We start from the raw sequence: 19332 nt of genomic DNA on the forward strand, positions 1-19332 counted from the left end.
ACATTGAAGAAGTTCGATTCTATTTGGGTGATTGTGGATCGGCTGACCAAGTCCGTGCACTTCACAGTTTCGGTCATTTCAGATAGAGGTACCCAGTTTACTTCGTAATTTTGGAGGGCCGTGTAGAGAGAGTTGGGTACTCAGGTTAAGTTGAGCACAACTCTTCACCCTCAGACGGACAGGCAGTCCGAGCGCCCTATTCAGATATTGGAGGACATGTTACGTGCTTGTGTCATTGATTTTGGAGGGTCATGGGATCGGTTTCTACCGCTCGCGGAGTTTGCTTATAACAATAGTTATTAATCGAGTATTCAGATGGCTCCATATGAGGTTTTATATAGGAGACGGTGTAGAGCTCCAGTTAGTTGGTTTGAGCCGGGTGAGGCTAGGCTTTTGGGTACAGACTTGGTGCAGGATGCTTTGGACAAGGTGAAGGTGATTCAGGAGCGACTTCGTACAACTTAGTCGAGACAAAAGAGTTATGCTGACAGGAAGGTCTGCGATGTGTCTTACATGGTTGAGGAGAAGGTTCTACTGAAGGTTTCACCCATAAAGGGTGTTATGAGATTTGGGAAGAAGGGTAAATTGAGTGCTCGGTTCATTGGGCCTTTTGAGGTGCTTTTGATGATTGGGAAGGTAGCTTGTGAGCTTACTTTACCACCCAGCTTGTCGAGTGTGCATCCGGTATTTCATGTTTCTATGCTCCAGAAGTATATTGGCGATCTGTCTCATGTTTTGGATTTTAGCACGGTTCAGTTAGATGATGATTTGACATATGATGTGGAGTTAGTAGCTATTTTGGAGCGACAGGTCTGAAAGTTGAGATCAAAGGATATAGCTTCAGTGAAAATGCAGTGAAGAGGTCGGCCCATGGAGGAGGCTACCTGGGAGACCGAGCGGGAGATGCGGAGCATATACCCTCACCTATTTGAGGCTTCATGTATGTTTCTTGACTCGTTTGAGGACGAACGTTTGTTTAAGAGGGGGAGGATGTAACGACCCGGCCGGTCGTTTCATGCGTTACCTATCTGTTTCCCCCATTTCTGCTTTTTTATGTCTTGTTCAGCTGTATTATATGGTATCGTGTTGGTTAGTTTGGGTTCGGAGTAGTTTTGTAAATAAATGAGACACTTAGTCTCTTTTGAGTAAGCTTGAGTTGGAAAAGTCAATCAGATGTTGACTTATATGGAAAAGGTCTCGAATGTGAATTCTGATGGTTTGGATAGCTTTGTTAGGTGATTTGGGACTTAGGAGTGCGATCAGAATGTATTTTGGAGGTCCAAAGTAGATTTAGGCTTGAATTGGCGAAATTGGAATTTTGGCATTTTCCGGTTGGTAGTGGAGAATTTGATATAGGGGTCGGAATGGAATTCCGAAAATTGGAGTAGGTCCATTGTGTCATTTGTGACGTGTGTGCAAAATTTCCAGATGATGTATTTTCTTCATATCATCTTTGTAAACTCTATTCTTAGAAGCTCATGATTTTTACTACTAGTCTTTGGGGAATTGTATAAGATTCAGATAATTTCTTTTGACAAATTGCCTAATTGAATGTTATTGGAATTGGATGGTTAATTGACTTACCTAGTGGGTTGGGTTAGGTGCCATCACGACTAGTGTATTTTGGGTCATGATACAAACAGAGATACTTGCAACATTTTAAATCAACTACTCATAGATACTTTGCATGAGGTTATAATCTGACAGAAGATAGGGTAAACTTCACAAAGTAAGAATGTCATAAAAGAGGTTAAAACAAGAAAATTGCTATACCAAATAGGTTTAACTCAGCCATGTAATTGAGAGTTCTATCTAAATATGAGGGAGTTATGTTTAGCTTAACAACAACTACCATTTAACTATAACAAACATAACTATGACCTATTTTTGTAAAAGACAATTTGATAATAACAGAATATATGTAGATGGGTTACTAATGTTCATGAGAGTTCATCTCCACAAGATTGTTTTTATATAGATGCAACCAACAGTTAGATATGAACATAATAATGTTATGATGACAACCCAGAAGTTGCTCTCAGAGTTAACAAATACAAATATAGAGAAGTAGAGCACTTAAACACTTAAACTTTTCATGTTTATGTTAAGTGGTGAAAGATTAAACTTGCTATTCCAAGGTTTATCCTAATTAGGATTATCAAATAATAATCTCGACCATATGACAAACAAAATGTAGAAAATAATATGTAGAGATAGAGATCACAACATAAATGGAAACTATGAAGTCTAAGTAAATATGAGAAGTCATTACGACACATTAAGGAAACCTAATCATCTAGGCTGTTTGGATTCAGAAATACAAGTCATAGAGGTCACATAACAGCTTAATCAACACTAATTAAATATACTTAGGAGCATGACAAGTGATTACAGGTTATAACACCTTATCATGAGTTAAAATAAAATTTTCTATACTCCTGGCAAATATCATAAATGAATACAATTAACAGAAGGCAACGACGTTCATGGTATTCAAGCAAGGCAATCAAATAGAAAAGGTACTGACCTTTTCGAGGGTAGCAGACCAAGTAAGAATTTTTAGCCGTTTAAGATCCAAGAATTCAAAACTTTAACCAATGAGTAACTCAGAGCAAAATAGAAATCGAGTATGAACTTAACCTTAGTCGAAAAAATTGTAAAGCACTACTATATTGATTTTTCTTCTTTTGTTAAGTGTTCTTGGTGTTATTTTTTTTTTCTGTAAGGTTGTTCTTTTTAGGTGAGAACATTAAAAACCCTTATACTGCCATTTAAGGCTTTAGGGTTTCAACAGATTCAAAATCGTGAGTGGAAGATGATGGATGGTAGATGATATGATCACGATTGAGTGAAGTTGGAAAGAAATAGAGGGAAAAATAGTGTTGAATTTTCCTGAGCATGAGGAGGTCGATCGTTGAAGCCTTTGGACTAGCGGTCAAACCCTAATGATGAATCCTAAGAAAGACTCCATGCATGCTCCAATTTGATAACTCATTAGAGAAATAAGATGATTTTAGGTTTTTCCTTTTGAGCTTAGTATTTCATATTTTGGATTTTGAATTGTAACAATGGAATTCAAAAAGTTAGGCAGGATTCGCGGTATATCAGGGACAGAAGGGATGATTTTGAGTGATTTCGAGTGACCTTGCACAAATTTTTGCAAGGTTTTGGAGACTGATGGGCTGATGGGGATGAGAAAAAAGAGAGGAAAGGGAAAGAGGGGCGACAGGGGGGTGGGGGTGGGAAATGATTAGGATTTGGGTAGGTTTGGAGGTCGTCTCAGAGTTAAAGTTAGGAGATGGAATGGGAGTCGTTGGATCTGTTGATCAACGACTCCAATTGTTTCTATATTTAGGAATTTAAAAATAATTCAATTGAGAAAAATCGACGATAATTGGATATCTCTGGTCTGACGGTGGAGATTAAGTCTTATAAGATTAAAGTAAAATACGAAAATGAGGATTAAATGCGACACGTTGATGAGATAGATCAATGGTCCAGATTTATTTGTGCTTTCTTTGTGAGTGAAAGAGATTAGCAAAGTGGCATATTGTGATTGGCTTAGATGTAATGGCAAGGATTGCCAACAGGGATTGAACACTACTAGAATAATGCAAATTTTCTATGGATATTTCCCACGAAAATTTATCAATGGTAATTACCACAAAAAAAGTTGTCAAAATCAGTGGGAAAGTGGGGACACGAAAATATTACAAATATCAATAGTTCTCATAGACTCTCCACGGGAACTGTTTAGCGCCTAAAACCGCAAAATTCGTTTCCCACCTATGTTAGTGGGAAAATAATTGGAAATTTTATATAAAATTAAAAAAAGTTCACAGGGAAAACAGTGGAAAACTAAAGAAACTATATGGAATACTTTTAATATTCCCACACATTCTCTAGGAAAGTAAATATTAGTATATTTTTTTATTTTTTGCGAAGAAGAATTTCCCACATTCTAATTAGGTCACAGGCGCTTCTCTTATTCAGAATTCCTTGTTCTCTTCTCCCATTCCCTTCTCTGTAAACTTAAGCATCCCTTCTTCATCAATGCCCCCCACCTAACCGACCTGAAGCATTGAATTGGATATCCATCGCTGAAAAGCTCTTAACGAATCGTGACCTAGTTGACAGCAAGTCATTCGCGACCCATGCCCGTGAATCAGACCTGATATTAGCACCTGCTATCGACCAAATACTCGGCATCATCGATACATTAAGATCCAGCAACAAAAGGATAAACAACTACCACTTCGACTACTACTCTATTCTCCAAATCCAATACAAGCTTGTGATTTCGGGAATTTCTTCACTTCGACGAGTAGGTAAGTCAATTTCTCTTTCTCTCTCTCCTTTCCCCCTTCCCCGATTTTGGGTTCCGCCACTGTATTGAACCCTAGATGTTTTTTCTCTATTTCATTTAGGACTATGTGTGCTCAAACATACCTGATGGCATATGCAATGTGTTTCTTATGAGAAAACTAAAACATCTATGGAAGTATATATAGAAGTACATATGGCAGTATAGCAGTACACATGTAAAATGGACTCACATTTTACCTTATGGCATATGCAATGTGTTTTCTTATTAGAATCTACCCTTTGCTTTGTGTTTTGATCAACCTGCAGCAGGGATGAGATGGACCAACGGACTAGAGTTGGGAACAAAATTTATTCCTTTCTTTCTCTGTATGCCCCATTTTATACGAGACAAATTGTTTGGTACAACGGTTGGTTTGGTGTTTTATTTGTATTTAGCATATCTGTCAGAAGTAATCTTTTTTTTAAACCTATGTTCCCTCAATATATACCAAACAAATTGGATCTTTAGAGAGTACTACTATTTGTCCGTAAGTTAAGGAAATAGGACAACTTTCTCCGGCGTCACTAGTAATAGAAGATACTGAATACATCAGTTGGGAATTTCAGTATGCTAAATTTGGATGTACACAAAGAGGAATGCTCTCACGGAGCTTCAGCTAAAGAGCCTTATATTTCCAACTAATTTATGTAATTTCACTTTATTAATGATTTCCAGAGTTGTATGCATTGTCCAAACTAATGCTGGATGCATTATTTTTGGTCAGCTGTTGGATGCTAATTTTAAATGCATTGAATTGAGATGTGGTGGATGGGGATTGTGATGACCTCACTTGTTTTAGAAATAAATTCTGGGTTCTGAAGCCTTAAAACCTCTTTTTTGCCTCACCTTGATTTGCGTGCATAGTATGGACGTGTATCCGGAAAGCCATTATGTGAAAATCTGTGAAAAATAATGAATTTTGCTTTTAAAATGAATTTACGTTGACTTCGGTCAACATTTTGGGTAAATGGGCCTGGACCCGTGATTTGACGGTCTCGGAGGGTTCGTAGGAAAATATGGGATTTGGGCGTATGTCCGGAATAGAATTCCGAGGTCTCAAGCCCCATAAATGATTTTTTTTAAAACAATTGTTTTCTAAAATATATATGAGTTTTTGGAAATGAAATATGTTTGAATTTGATGGTATCGGGCCCATATTTTAGTTCCAGAGCCCGGTATAGGTCTTATATGGGATTTAAGTTGAGCATGTAAAATTTGATAAGAAACAGACTTGAAATGACGTGACTCGGACCTTCGGTTGTTAAAATTTGAACTTAAGAGTTCATGAGATTTTTCTTTGATTTTGATGCTAAATTCATAGTTATTGATGTTATTTTGATGATTTGATCGCACGAGCAAGTTTGTATGATGTTTTTGGACTTGCGTTCATGTTTGTTTTGGAGCCCCAAGGGTTCGGTTGAATTTTGGATAGGTCACGAAGTGAAATTTGAACTTAGGAAATTGCTGATATGTTGCAGGCCTGCTCGCAAATGCGAATCTTTATCGCAAATGCAAAGATGGCCTGGGTTGCCTTGATCGCCAATGTGACGTAATTATCGCAAAAGTGATATCGCAATTGCGAAGGGTGTCTCGCAAATGCGAAGTGGACCGGATTCCTTTAGTGTCGCAAATGCGACAAGATCTTCACAATTGCGAAGTCAACAGGTTCTGAAGGGTTCGTAAAGCAATTGCGAACCCTGGTCGCAATTGCGACATCTGCAACCTGCTAAATCATAACTTAGACGCATTTTCAGCCATTTTTCAAACCTTTTCAAAACCTAAACACCTTTGGGCAAATTTTCAAAGATAAGTACTCTTCCAAATCGATTGTAAGTCATTTCTAACTCGTTTTCATTAATCTTTAACATCTTTTCACATGATTTCAACTCAAAATCAAGGGTTTTCATAGGGGAAATTGGGTGTTTTGGGTAGAACCTAGATTTTTCAAATTTTGGGGATTTGGACGTCGATTTGAGGTCCGATTTCAAAACAAATTATATATTTGGGTTCGTGGGTGAATGGGTAATCGGGTTTTGGTTCGAACCTCGGGTTTTGACCATGTGGGCCCGGAGTCAATTTTTGACTTTTTGGGAAAATTGTTATAAAACCTATTTTCATGCATTTGAATTGATTCATTTAGCATTTATTGATATCGTTAACTATATTGTGGCTAGATAAAAGCGAATTGGCAGTGGAAAAAAGAGGTAAAACGGTAGTTAAGGCTTGAATTGTGTTCGTGGCATCGAGGTAAGTGTTTGGTCTAACCTTAGTTTGAGAGATTAGGAATTGTGTCTTATTTGCTATGTGTTAATTGTGGAGTACGATGTATAGGCATGGTGACGAGTATCTATACGTCGGTGTCAAGCATGCCCATGGGTCTAGTGTTGTAATTGTTGTGACCCCGTTGAGATTTATTCATGCTTAACATGTTGATTATCATTGTTGGTTCCTTTGCCGGGATGTTATGGTTTATGATATTGTCTCCCTTGCCGGGATGTTATTGTTTATGATATTGTCTCCCTTGCCGGGATGTTATTGTTTATGATATTGTCTCCCTTTCCGGGATGTTATTGTTTATGATTTTGTTTCCCTTGCCGGGATGTTGTTGTTATGTTCTTGTTCCCTTGCCGGGATTCTTTTGTGATTGATGTTGATTTGTAAATGGGATCGGATTGCACGCCCGCAACAAGATATATGAAATGGGAGCGGGTGGCACGCCACCACGGAAATATTTGAAATGGGATCGGGTTGCACGCCTGCAACAAGATATGTGAAATGGGAGAGGGTTGCACGCCTGCAACAATATATATGAAATGGGAGCGGGTTGCATGCCTGCAACAAGATATATGAAATGAGAGTGGGCTGCACGCCTGCAACAAGATATATGAAATGTGAGCGGATTGCACGCTTGCAACAAGATATATGAAATGGAAGTGGGTTGCACGCTTGCAACGAGATATATGAAATGGGAGCGGGTTACACGCCTGTAACGAAATATATGAAATGGGATCGGTGTTGCACGTCTGCAACAAGAAAGAAATGAAAATGAATACTGTGTTTGTTTTCCTCATTATTGTTGGTAATTAAATCCTGGTTTCTTTACATTCCTCTTTGGTGTTTTGTTGTTATCTGATACTCCCCGTAGCATGTTTTTCGCTCCCCATCTTATAACTATGAATATCTGCTTTTATTTTTCGCTGTATATGATTTAACTGCACAGGTTTATTTGGTCGTCTAGTCCTAGCCTCGTCACTACTTCACCGAGGTTAGGCTAGACACTTACCAGCACATGGGGTCGGTTGTGCTGATACTACACTCTGCACAGTGTGCAAATTCCGGTGCTACAGCCTTTGGACCGCAGTAGGGTGGCTGGCTTCAGTCCACTTAGGTAACCCAAGGTAGTACTGCAGGTGTCCGCAGGCCTTGGCGTCTCTTTCTTCCTTTCCATACTGTTCCTTCTATGTATTTCTGAAACAACTTGTAGTTACCGTTCGAACCCTTATTTGTAGTATTCCTAGACAGTATGTGATAGTGTGACACCAAATTTTGGGTAGAGTTGTATCTCAAATTTATGTATCAATGTTTGGTTAAACTATTAAGTTTTTGTCTTCTGCATTTTTAGTTATTTTTAATAATTTTGCTGTTGATCACCTATTATATTGATCTGTTAAAAAGGCTAAGTAAAAAGGGTAATGAATCTATAACGCTCGGCTTGCCTAGCTTTCACGAGTAGGTGCCATCACGACTTTCGAGAGGGGAAAATCCAGGTCATGACAAGTTGGTATCAGAGCTCTAAGTTACTTAGGTCTCACAATTCATTGACAAGCTTAGTAGAATCTGAGGGATAGGTACAGAGACATCTATATTTATCCCCAGAGGCTACGGAGTTAGGAAAAACTTCACATCTATTCTTCTTTGTCGTGCGATTTTGTTCTCTCACTACTAAATTGAACCCTCTACTCTTGTTCTTTCACGGATGGTGAAACCATGTACCGCTTCTTCAGCCGAGCAGCAGCTCAGGCCAGTGATGGATCAACTACATCTTCAAGTGCCTTGTAGAGATTGGACTGGTTCACCAAGCTTTTCACTACTACTTTTAGCGGTGCATCTTCTGAGGATCCCCAGGGTTATTTGGACAGCTATCATGAGGTTCTCAGGAACATGGGGATAGTGGAGACCAATGGGGTCGACTTTGCTGCTTTTCGCTTATCTGGATTCGCCAAGACTTGGTGGAGATATTTTTATTTGGATAGACCAGTTGGGTCACCAGTTTTGACTTGGGATCAGTTTTCTCAGCTATTTCTAGAGAAGTTTCTTCCTGTCACTCAGAGGGAGAACTATCGGAGGCAGTTTGAGCATCTCCAGCAGGTTTCTATGACTGTTACTCAATACGAGACCAGATTTATTGACTTGGCCCGTTATGCTCTTCTTATACTTCCCACCGAGAGAGAGTGAGAGTAAGGAGGTTTATTGAGGGATTTGTTCAGCCAATTCAATTGTAGATGGCTAAGGAGACAGGGAGTGAGATTTCTTTTCAAGATGCGGCCAATGTGGCCAAGAGAGTTGAGATGATTCTATCACAGGGGAGTGGTCAGGGGTCTGACTAGAAACCTCATCATTCTGGTAGATTCAATGGTACCTCATTTGGAGGTAGGGATTCTTTTGGTAGAGGCCATCCTCCCAGGCCGTTTCATTCAGCACTTCAGGCTTCTCACGGTGCCCCAGGTGGCCGTGGTTCACATATGCAGTATTCTGATCAGCAGTCCTATAGTGCATCGCCAGCTCCTATCAGTGCACTTCCACTTCAGAGTTTTCAAGGTCGTCAGCCCCAACAACCGAGGGCTTGTTTTACTTGTGGCGACATGAGGCATATTTCTAGATTTTGCCCTCGAGCACCGAGCAGTTCTCAGCACCAGGGTTCCCGTTCCATGATTCAGGCACCGAGTGTTCCACCACCCGCTCAGCCAGTCAGAGGTGGAGGTAGAGGTGCTAGAGGTGGAGGTAGAGGTATTAGAGGTGGAGCTTAGGCCGCTAGAGGTGGAGGCCAGCCAGCAGGTGGTCGTCCCCGAGATGTAATTTAGAGTGGTAGGGCCCAGCTCCGATGTTATGCTCTTCCAGCTAGGCCTGAGGCTGAGGCTTCCGATGCAGTTATCATATATACTATTCTAGTTTGTAGTAGAGATGCTTTAGTTCTATTTGATCCAGGGTCTACATACTCCTATGTTTCATCTTATTTTGCACCGTATCTGGTCATGCCTAGTGACTCTTTGAGTGCTCCTGTATATGTGTCTACACTGGTGGGTGATTCTATTATGGCAGATCGTATCCATCGTTCTTGTATAGTGGTGATTGGGGGTCCTGAGACTCGAGTAGACTTATTACTTTTGGACATGGTTGATTTTGATGTTATATTGGGGATGGACTGGTTATCACCTTACCACGCTATCTTGGACTGTCATGTCAAGACTATGACCTTAGTCTTGCCAGGGTTGCCTCGTTTAGAGTGGAGAGAGACTCCTGGTCATTCTACCCGTAGTGTTATCTCATATATGAAGGCTCGGTGAATGGTCGAGAGTGGTGTTTGGTCTATTTGGCATATGTTCGTGATTCTAGTGCTGAGGTTTCTTCTATGGATTCTGTGCCTGTTGTTCGTGAGTTTCCTGAGGTATTTCCTTCAAACCTGCCGCGTATGCCACCCGACAGGGATATTGACTTCTGCATTGATTTGGATCCGGGCACTCAACCCATTTATATCTCGTCGTATCGTATGGCCCCGCCTGAGTTGAAGGAATTGAAGGAGCAGTTGTAAGACTTGCTTGATAAAGGCTTCGTTAGACCTAGTGTCTCGCCTTGGGGTGCACCGGTGTTGTTTGTTAAGAAGAAGGACGGATCGATGAGAATGTGTATAGATTACCGGCAATTGAACAAGGTTACAATCAAGAATAAGTATCCATTGCCTAGAATTTATGATTTGTTTGATCAGCTTCAGGGTGCCAAGGTATTTTCGAAGATTGACTTGAGATATGGCTACCATCAGTTGAGGATTAGGGCATCCGATATCCCTAAGACAACTTTCCGCACTCGGTACATGCATTATGAGTTCTTGGTGATATTATTTGGGTTGACAAATTCCCCAACAACTTTTATGGATGTGATGAACCGAGTTTTCAAGCTTCACTTGGATTTGTTCGTGATAGTCTTCATTTATGATATTTTGATCTACTCCCACAGTCAGGAGGAGCATGAGCCGCACCTGAGAGTGGTTCTTCAGACTTTGAGAGATAGTCAGTTGTATGCTATGTTTTCGAAGTGTGAGTTCTCGCTGAGTTTGGTTGCATTCTTGGGTCATGTTGTATCAGCAGAGGGTATTCAGGTAGATCTGAAGAAGATAGAGGCATTCAAGAATTGGCCTAGACCCGCATCAGCTACAGAGATCCGGAGATTCTTGGGTTTGGCAGGCTATTACCGTCAGTTTGTGGAGGGGTTTTCATCTATTGCAGCCCCGATAACCAGGTTGACCCAGAAGAGTGCCCAGTTCAAGTGGTCGGACAAGTGTGAGGCGAGCTTTCAGAAGCTTAAGACAACTTTGACTACGGCGCCAGTCTTGGTTTTGCCCACAGGTTCAGGGCCATATACAGTTTATTGTGACGCATCTCATATTGGATTTGGTACAGTGTTGATGCAGGATGACAAGGTCATTGCTTATGCTTCGTGTCAGTTGAAGATTCATGAGAAGAATTATCCAGTTCACGATTTGGAGTTAGCAGCCATTGTTCACACATTGAAGATTTGGAGGCATTATCTGTACGACGTGTTATGTGAGGTGTGCACGAATCACAAGAGTTTGCAATACTTGTTCAAGCAGAAAGAGCTAAATTTGAGGCAGAGAAGGTGGGTGGAGCTATTAAAGGACTATGATATTACCATCTTATATCACCCGGAAAAGGCCAATGTGGTGGCCGATGCTTTGAGTAGGAGATCAGCCAGTATGGGCAGTCTTGCATATATTCCGGTCGATGAGAGACCGCTTGCTTTGGATGTTTAGGCTTTGGCTAATCAGTTTGTGAGGTTGGATGTTTCGGAGCCCAGCCATGTGTTAGCTTGCACAGTCATTTGTTCTTCTTTATTGGAGCGTATCCGAGATCGACAGTATAATGATCCTCATTTGTATGTCCTTAAGGACACGGTGTATCACGGTGGTGCCAAGTAGGTTACATTGGGAGATGATGGAGTTTTGAGGTTGCAGGGTCAAGTTTGTGTTCCTAATGTGGATGGACTTCGAGTGTTGATTTTAGAGGAGGCCCATAGTTTTCGGTACTCTATTCATCCGGGCGCCGCTAAGATGTATCAGGATTTGCGGCAGCATTATTGGTGGAGAAGGATGAAGAAGGATATTGTTGCATATGTGGCTCGGTGTTTGAATTGTTAGCAGGTAAAGTACGAACATCAGAGACCTGGTGGTTTGTTCCAGAAGATTGACATTCCTGAGTGGAAGTGGGAGCGTATCACTATGGACTTCATTGTTGGACTCCCACGAACTCAGAGGAAGTTCGATGCAGTGTGGGTTATTTTTGATAGGCTGACCAAGTCAGCACATTCCATTCCTGTGGCAGTCTTCTATTCTTTCGAGAGGTTAGCTGAGATCTATATCCGGGAGATTATTCGTATTCATGGTGTGCCCGTGTCTATCATTTCGGACCGAGGTACGCCATTTACCTCACATTTCTGGAGAGCAGTTCAGCGAGAGTTGGGCACACGGGTCGAGTTGAGCACAACATTTCATCCTCAGACGGACAGGCAGTCCGAGCATACTATTCATATTTTGGAGGATATTCTCCGATCTTGTGTCATTGACTTTGGAGGCTCGTGGGATCAGTTTTTGCCTTTAGCGGAGTTTGCCTACAACAACAACTACCAGTCGAGCATCTAAATGGCTCTTTATAAGGCTTTATATGGTAGGCGGTATCGGTCGTCGGTTAGATGGTTTGAGCCGAGAAAGGCTCGGTTGTTGGGTACGGATCTAGTACAAAATGTCTTGGATAAGGTCAGGATCATTCATGATAGGCTTCGTACTGCTCAGTCCAAGCAAAAGTGTTATGCAAACCGTAAGGTTCGTGATGTGACATTCATGGTCGGTGATCGGGTGTTGCTTCGGGTGTCGCCTATGAAGGGCGTGATGTGATTTGGGAAGAGGGGCAAGCTTAGCCCTAGGTTCATTGGTCCTTTTGAGATTCTTGATCGAGTAGGAGATGTGGATTACAGACTTTCGTTGCCGCCGAGCTTATCAGCCATGCATCTAGTGTTTTATGTGTCCATGCTTCAGAAGTATCACAACGATTCATCCCACGTGTTAAATTTCGGCACTGTACAGTTGGACAAGGACTTGTCCTATGAGGAGGAGCTGGTAGCCATTCTAGACCGGTAGGTTCGTTAGTTGAGATCAAAGAGTTTTCCTTCTGTTTGTGTTCGGTGGAGAGGTCAGCCTGTTGAGGCAACGACCTGGGAGTCCGAGTCCGATATACGGAACCGATATCCCCATCTTTTATCCGACTAAGGTATTTTCTTCTTATGTCTATTCGAGGACAAACGATTGTTTTAGAGGTGGAGAATGTGATGACCTAAAAGGTCATCACTTGTTTTAGAAATAAATTCTGGGTTCCGAGGCCTTAAAACCTCTTTTTTGTCTCACATTGATTTGCGTGCATAGTCCGGGCGTGTATCCGGAAAGCCATTATGTGAAAATCTGTGAAAAATGATGAATTTTACTTTTAAAATAAATTTAGGTTGACTTCGGTCAACATTTTGGGTTAACGAACCCGGACCCGTGATTTGACGGTCCCGGAGGGTCCGTCGGAAAATATGGGAGTTAGGCGTATGTCCGGAATCGAATTTCGAGGTCCCAAGCGCGAGAAATGAATTTTTAAAGAAAATTATTTTCTGGAATATGAGTTTTTAGAAATGAAATATGTTTGAATTTGATGGTATCGAGTCGGTATTTTGGTTATGGAGCCCGGTAAAGGTTTTATATGGGATTTACGTTGAGCCTGTAAAATTTGGTAAAAAATGGACTTGAAATGACGTGAATCGAACCTTCGATTGTTAAAATTTGAACTTAAGAGTTCATGAGATTTTTCTTTAATTTTGATGCTAAATTCATAGGTATTGATATTATTTTGATGATTTGATCGCACGAGCAAGTTCGTATGATATTTTTGGACGTGCGTGCATGTTTGGTTTGGAGCGCCGAGGGCTTGGTTGAGTTTTGGATAGTCCACGGAGTGAAATTTGAACTTAGGAAATTGCTGGTATGTTGCAGGCCTGTAGGCTTTGTGAAGCCTGGCTCGCAAATGTGAATCTTTATCGCAATTGCGAAGGGTCTCTCGCAAATGCAAAGTGGACCGGATTCCTTTAGTGTCGCAAATGCGACAAGATCTTCGCAATTGCAAAGTCAACGTGTTCTGAAGGGTTCGCAAAGCAATTGCGAACCCTGGTCGCAATTGCGACATCTGCAATCTGCTAAATCATAACTTAGACGCATTTTCAGCCATTTTCAAACCTTTTCAAAACCTAAACACCTTTGGGCAATTTTTCAAAGACAAGTACTCTTTCAAATCTATTGTAAGTCATTTCTAACTCGTTTTCATTAATCATTTACATCTTTTCACATGATTTCAACTCAAAATCAAGGGTTTTCATAGGGGAAATTGGGTGTTTTGGGTAGAACCTAGGTTTTTCAAAATTTGGGAATTTGGACCTCGATTTGAGGTGCGATTTCAAAGAAAATTATATATTTGGGTTCGTAGGTGAATGAGTAATCGGGTTTTGGTTTGAACCTCAGGTTTTGACCATGTGGGCCCGGGGTCAATTTTTTGACTTTTTGAGGAAATCGTTATAAAACCTATTTTCATGCATTAGAATTGATTCATTTAGCATTTATTGATATTGTTAAGTAAATTGTGGATAGATACAAGCGAATTGGTTATGGAAACAAGAGGTAAAGCGGTAATTGAGGCTTGAATTGTGTTTGTGGCATCGAGGTAAGTGTTTGGTCTAACCTTAGCTTGAGGGATTAGGAGTTGTGTCTTATTTGCTATGTGTTAATTGTGGAGTACGATGTATAGGCATGGTGACGAGTATCTATACATCAGTGTCAAGCATGCCCGTGGGTCTAGTGTTGTAATTGTTGTGACTCTGTTGAGATTTATTCATGCTTAACAAGTTAATTATCATTGTTGATTCCCTTGCCGGGATGTTATTGTTTATGATATTGTCTCCCTTGCCGGGATGTTATTGTTTATGATATTTCTCCCTTGCCGGGATGTTATTGTTTATGATATTGTCTCTGTTGTCGGGATGTTAATGTTTACGATATTGTCTCTCTTGCCGGGATGTTGTTGTTATGTTCTTGTTCCCTTGCCGGGATTCTTTTGTGATTGATGTTGATTTGTAAATGGGATCGGGTTGCACGCCTACAACAAGATATATGAAATGGGAGCGGGTGGCACGCCGCCACAGAAATATTTGAAATGGGATTGGGTTGCACGCCTGCAACAAGATATGTGAAATGGGAGCGGATTGCACACCTACAACGAGATATATAAAATGGGAGCGAGTTGCACACCTGCAACAAGATACATGAAATGGGAGCGGGTTGAATGCATGCAACAAGATATATGAAATGGGAGCGGATTGCACGCCTGCAATGAATGAAATGGGAGTGGGTTGCACGTCTACAACGAGATATATGAAATGAGATCGGGTTGCACGCCTGCAACAAGAAAGAAATAAAAGTGAATACTGTGTTTGTTTTCCTAATTATTGTTGGCAATTAAATACTGGTTTCTTTACATTCCTCTTTGGTATTTTGTTGTTACCTAATACTCCCCGTAGCATGGTTTCCCCTCTCCATCTTTAACTGTGAATATCTGCTTTTATTTTCCGCTGTATATGATTTAACTGCACAGGTTTATTTGGTAGTTTTGTCCTAGTCTCGTCACTACTTTGCTGAGGTTAGGCTAGGATCTTACCAGCACATGAGATCGGTTGTGCTGATACTACACTCTGCACTATGTGCAAATCCTGGTGCTGCAGCTTTTGGACCGCAATAAGGTGGCTGCCTTCAGTCCACTCAGGCGACCCGAGGTAGTCCTGCAGGCGTCCGCAGGCCTTGACATCTCCTTCTACCTTCCCATAATGTTTCTTCTATGTATTTTTGAAACAACTTGTAGTTATCTTTCAAACCGTTATTTGTAGTATTCCTAGACAATCTGTGATATTGTGACACCAAATTCTGGGTAGTGTTGTATCTCAGCTTTATGTATCAGTGTTTGGTTAAACTATTAAATTTTCGTCTTCCGCATTTCTGGTTATGTTTAATGATTCCGCTGTTGATCACCTATTATATTGATCTGTTAAAAAGGCTAAGTAAAAAGGGTAATGAATCTATAACACTCGGCTTGCCTAACTTTCACGAGTAGGCACCATCACGACTCCCGAAGGTGAAAAATCTAGGTCGTGACAGGGATGAGTGTGGATTTAGTTAATCCAAACTCAATTTAGTAATTTGTTTATCTTGCAAGTATAAGTCTACTAATTAGTTGCCCCACCCAACACTCATATGGGTTGTTTGGAATGAGAGTAATATGATAGCTTTTGGTGTAGTAGAAAAAGAACTTGTTCACTTGAGGAGTAGCCTCTTTTCCCTTATTTATTTTTGATACACCCATAAGGTTCCTATTTGTGTAGAAGATTGGTTGTTTTTCATAGTAAACCATGTCCTTTTATAAGGTTTTCTAATTTTTGGTGTAATCCTCGTACACGGGCATGTTTTGCTTTTTTTAATGAATTTATTACCTTATAAAAAAAGTCTACTAATTAGTTAGTGATTATTCCAGGCATCATTACTGTTAACCACTAGTTTCATTTCTGCTCCTTCCACATTCAGAGATAAAACAGATTCTATGAAGCTTAGTGTGCCGACTCGCCAAACTCCTTACTGATTTTGCCGACTAAGCGGCCACGACCGGCTAAGCGGCCACAAACCAAGTCCAACCTGGCTGCCAAAAGCCAGGGAATCTTAGCACATGGAGGGCGCGGCCCCACGGCCCACTGGGACAATCATGGCAGCCACCCTCTGCCAAGAAAGACAAGTGCTGCCCAGCTGGGAAAGACCACAAGCTGTCAGCACAATCATGGAAGACAACCTGGGCCAGCAGGAATTATTGGACAGCAGCTGGACGGGACCACTGGCAGAAAGTCTGCCAGCACCATGATGGAAGGCACATGTGCCAGCACAAAGCAGTGCCATACAGCTGGACGGGGCCACTGCCAACCACCCCCATCAGGGGATGTTTTTGTATATAAATAGGCATGCTTAGGCCTGTTAGAAGGCATCTCATACATACTTGTATTTTCCCTTTTGTATATCAACTAAACCAGAAAATTGGCCTTGGCCTCCCAGTCTTTGTGTGCCTTTTCATTTCATTATCTTTCCAGCCTTGTGTAGTACACGTTTGCCATTCCTTAAGCACGATTTAGTGCTTGATTTGGGGTAGGACTGAAACTAGAAGCCGATAACAGCTGTCTAGTTGTCCGCACGTAGCTTACTGGAGTTAAGCTCGTGACAAGAGGTATCAGAGCGAGGTTTACAGAATGGCAACTGATAAAGATAATGTTGATCTAGGCAACATTCGTGGGAGAGACGAGTCCCCAACAAGGAGGAATAAACCAAAGAAAAGAGGGACGAGCAAGGTACGAGATCCCGCCGTAGCATCAACAAGTGAGGCACCACCCCCACAAGTTAGCCATGGTGTAGATGGAGGTTTGGCTGCACTTCCTCTGGAAGTACGAACAAGCCTGTTCGAGGCTGGTTTAAATGCCTTAAACCAGCGCCTTGAAGTTGTTGAGGGCAACTTCTGCTCGCTTGAGTCTACAGCTCTAGAAGAACTGGGAGACGTCAAGGAGACCATAGATCGTTTCACCGAGGAGCACAAGGATGGACTGACCAACCTTGAGCTTAAGCTGACCGAGGCTGTATCAGCATTGCATGGGGAAGTTGAAGCCCTGAAGCAACAACTGAAGGCAGCAAGGCTTGCTGGAGGCACAGAACATGTTGCTGTGCGTGAAACCAAAATAGAGGGCCCAAAACCGAAGGAGTTTAGGGGCGAACGAAATGCTCAAGACATAGAAAACTTCCTGTGGAAAATGGAAGACTACTTTGAGCATCTTGACATCGATAATGAGGCTGCCAAGGTCCGTGCAGCAACGATGTATCTTGCCGACACCGCCATGCTATGATGGAGACGGAAGAAAGCAGATATGGAGAAAGGTATTTGCTCCATCAAAAACTGGGAACAGTTCAAGTTTGAGCTAAAGTGCCAGTTTTATCCACAAAACGTTGTGAATGAGGCCCGTCGCAAGTTGAGGGAACTCAAGCAGACAACGTCTATTCGGGAATACGTGAAGGAGTTCACCAAACTTATTCTTCAGATTCCCAACATGGCAAGCGATGACTTGCTATTCTATTTCATAGATGGCCTCCAAATTTGGGCCAAACAAGAATTGCAGCGACGTCAAGTTCAAGACGTCGACGAAGCAATTGCAGTGGCAGAATCATTAAGTGATTTCAGGTCGGAAGCCACAAAACCAAGGGACAGCGACTTCGAACCCGATCGAGACCACGGTTATCGGGACAAAGGCAAACAGATTGCTACACCAGACCGTGGGTCTAAAGAAGGCAACACTGGGCGTCATTGGCGCGACAGGTACACTCAAAAGAAGAAAGCGAATGGCCCCCGCAATGGTTGCTATCTTTGCAAGGACCCTGGACATCACTACAGAGATTGTCCTTCTTTAGGCAAACTCAGTGCCTTGATCGCAACAGAACGGAGGCGAACAGATGATAGAGTCGAAGCTGAAAGCCTAGATGAGGAGGAAGCTGAACAACCGCCAGATCTAGCTCATCTTGCCAACCTGATATTAGGTGCCGTCGTGGTAAAGGAACCTGCTTTGAAGCAGGTTGCCCAAAGAAAGCCTGGCCTTGCCAAAATAGGTCGTACGTTGGACAACGTGGCGATAGGCAAGGGCCCTCAAATGAGGAAGAAAGGATCCGTATTCGTGGATGCCAAGCTGAACGGGCAGCATGTTCGCATCATGGTGGACACCGGTGCAACTCACAATTTTGTGAGTAAAGAAAAGGCTAAGTCACTTGGCCTTAAGTTCGATCCTTACAGTGCCGTGTTGAAGACGGTAAACTCCAAACCCACCAACATATTTGGAGTTGCCCGCAACGTACAGCTCAACTTGGGAGCTTGGTTAGGGAGCGTGAACTTCGTTGTCGCTCCCATGGATGTGTTCGATCTGGTACTGGGGTTAGATTATTGGGACGAAGTTAAAGCGTTCGTTTGCCCCTTCCTTGACCAGATCTACATTTACGACCCGAGGGGTCCATGTGTGGTGCCAACAATTCGGGTACCACAAGTCGTTAGCCAACTGTCCTCAATGCAAATTGTGAAAGGCTTCAATAAGGAAGACACCACAATCTTGGCAGCCGAGATAGAGACTGAGGACAAGGTTAACAAGGCCTTGTGTGAAGGCAAACCACGAGTCTTTAATGGGAAAAAGGACTCCACATCGGGAGCGTTATCTCCAGCCATGAGTCTGGAATACATGGCACCTCTGAAGTCGGAGGATTCGAACAAGCAATCCAAAGATTTGCTTAGGGAGGAGCACATCAGTCGGTCAAAGGAACCCTTTGGAGACAAGAGTGTGATGGAGCAGAGGCCGTCCGAAGGGAAAGTTCCCAATTCCTTGAAACTTTGCGGCGACGAGGACGTCGCCATTTCAAGTGGGGGAGTGTGTGCCGACTCGCCAAACTCCTTACTGATTTTGCCGACTAAGCGGCCACGACCGGCTAAGCGGCCACAAACCAAGTCCAACCTGGCTGCCAAAAGCCAGGGAATCTTAGC

This window comes from Nicotiana tabacum, chromosome 5, assembly GCF_000715075.1.
Source record: "Nicotiana tabacum cultivar K326 chromosome 5, ASM71507v2, whole genome shotgun sequence".
In the NCBI taxonomy this organism is placed as follows: Eukaryota; Viridiplantae; Streptophyta; class Magnoliopsida; order Solanales; family Solanaceae; genus Nicotiana; species Nicotiana tabacum.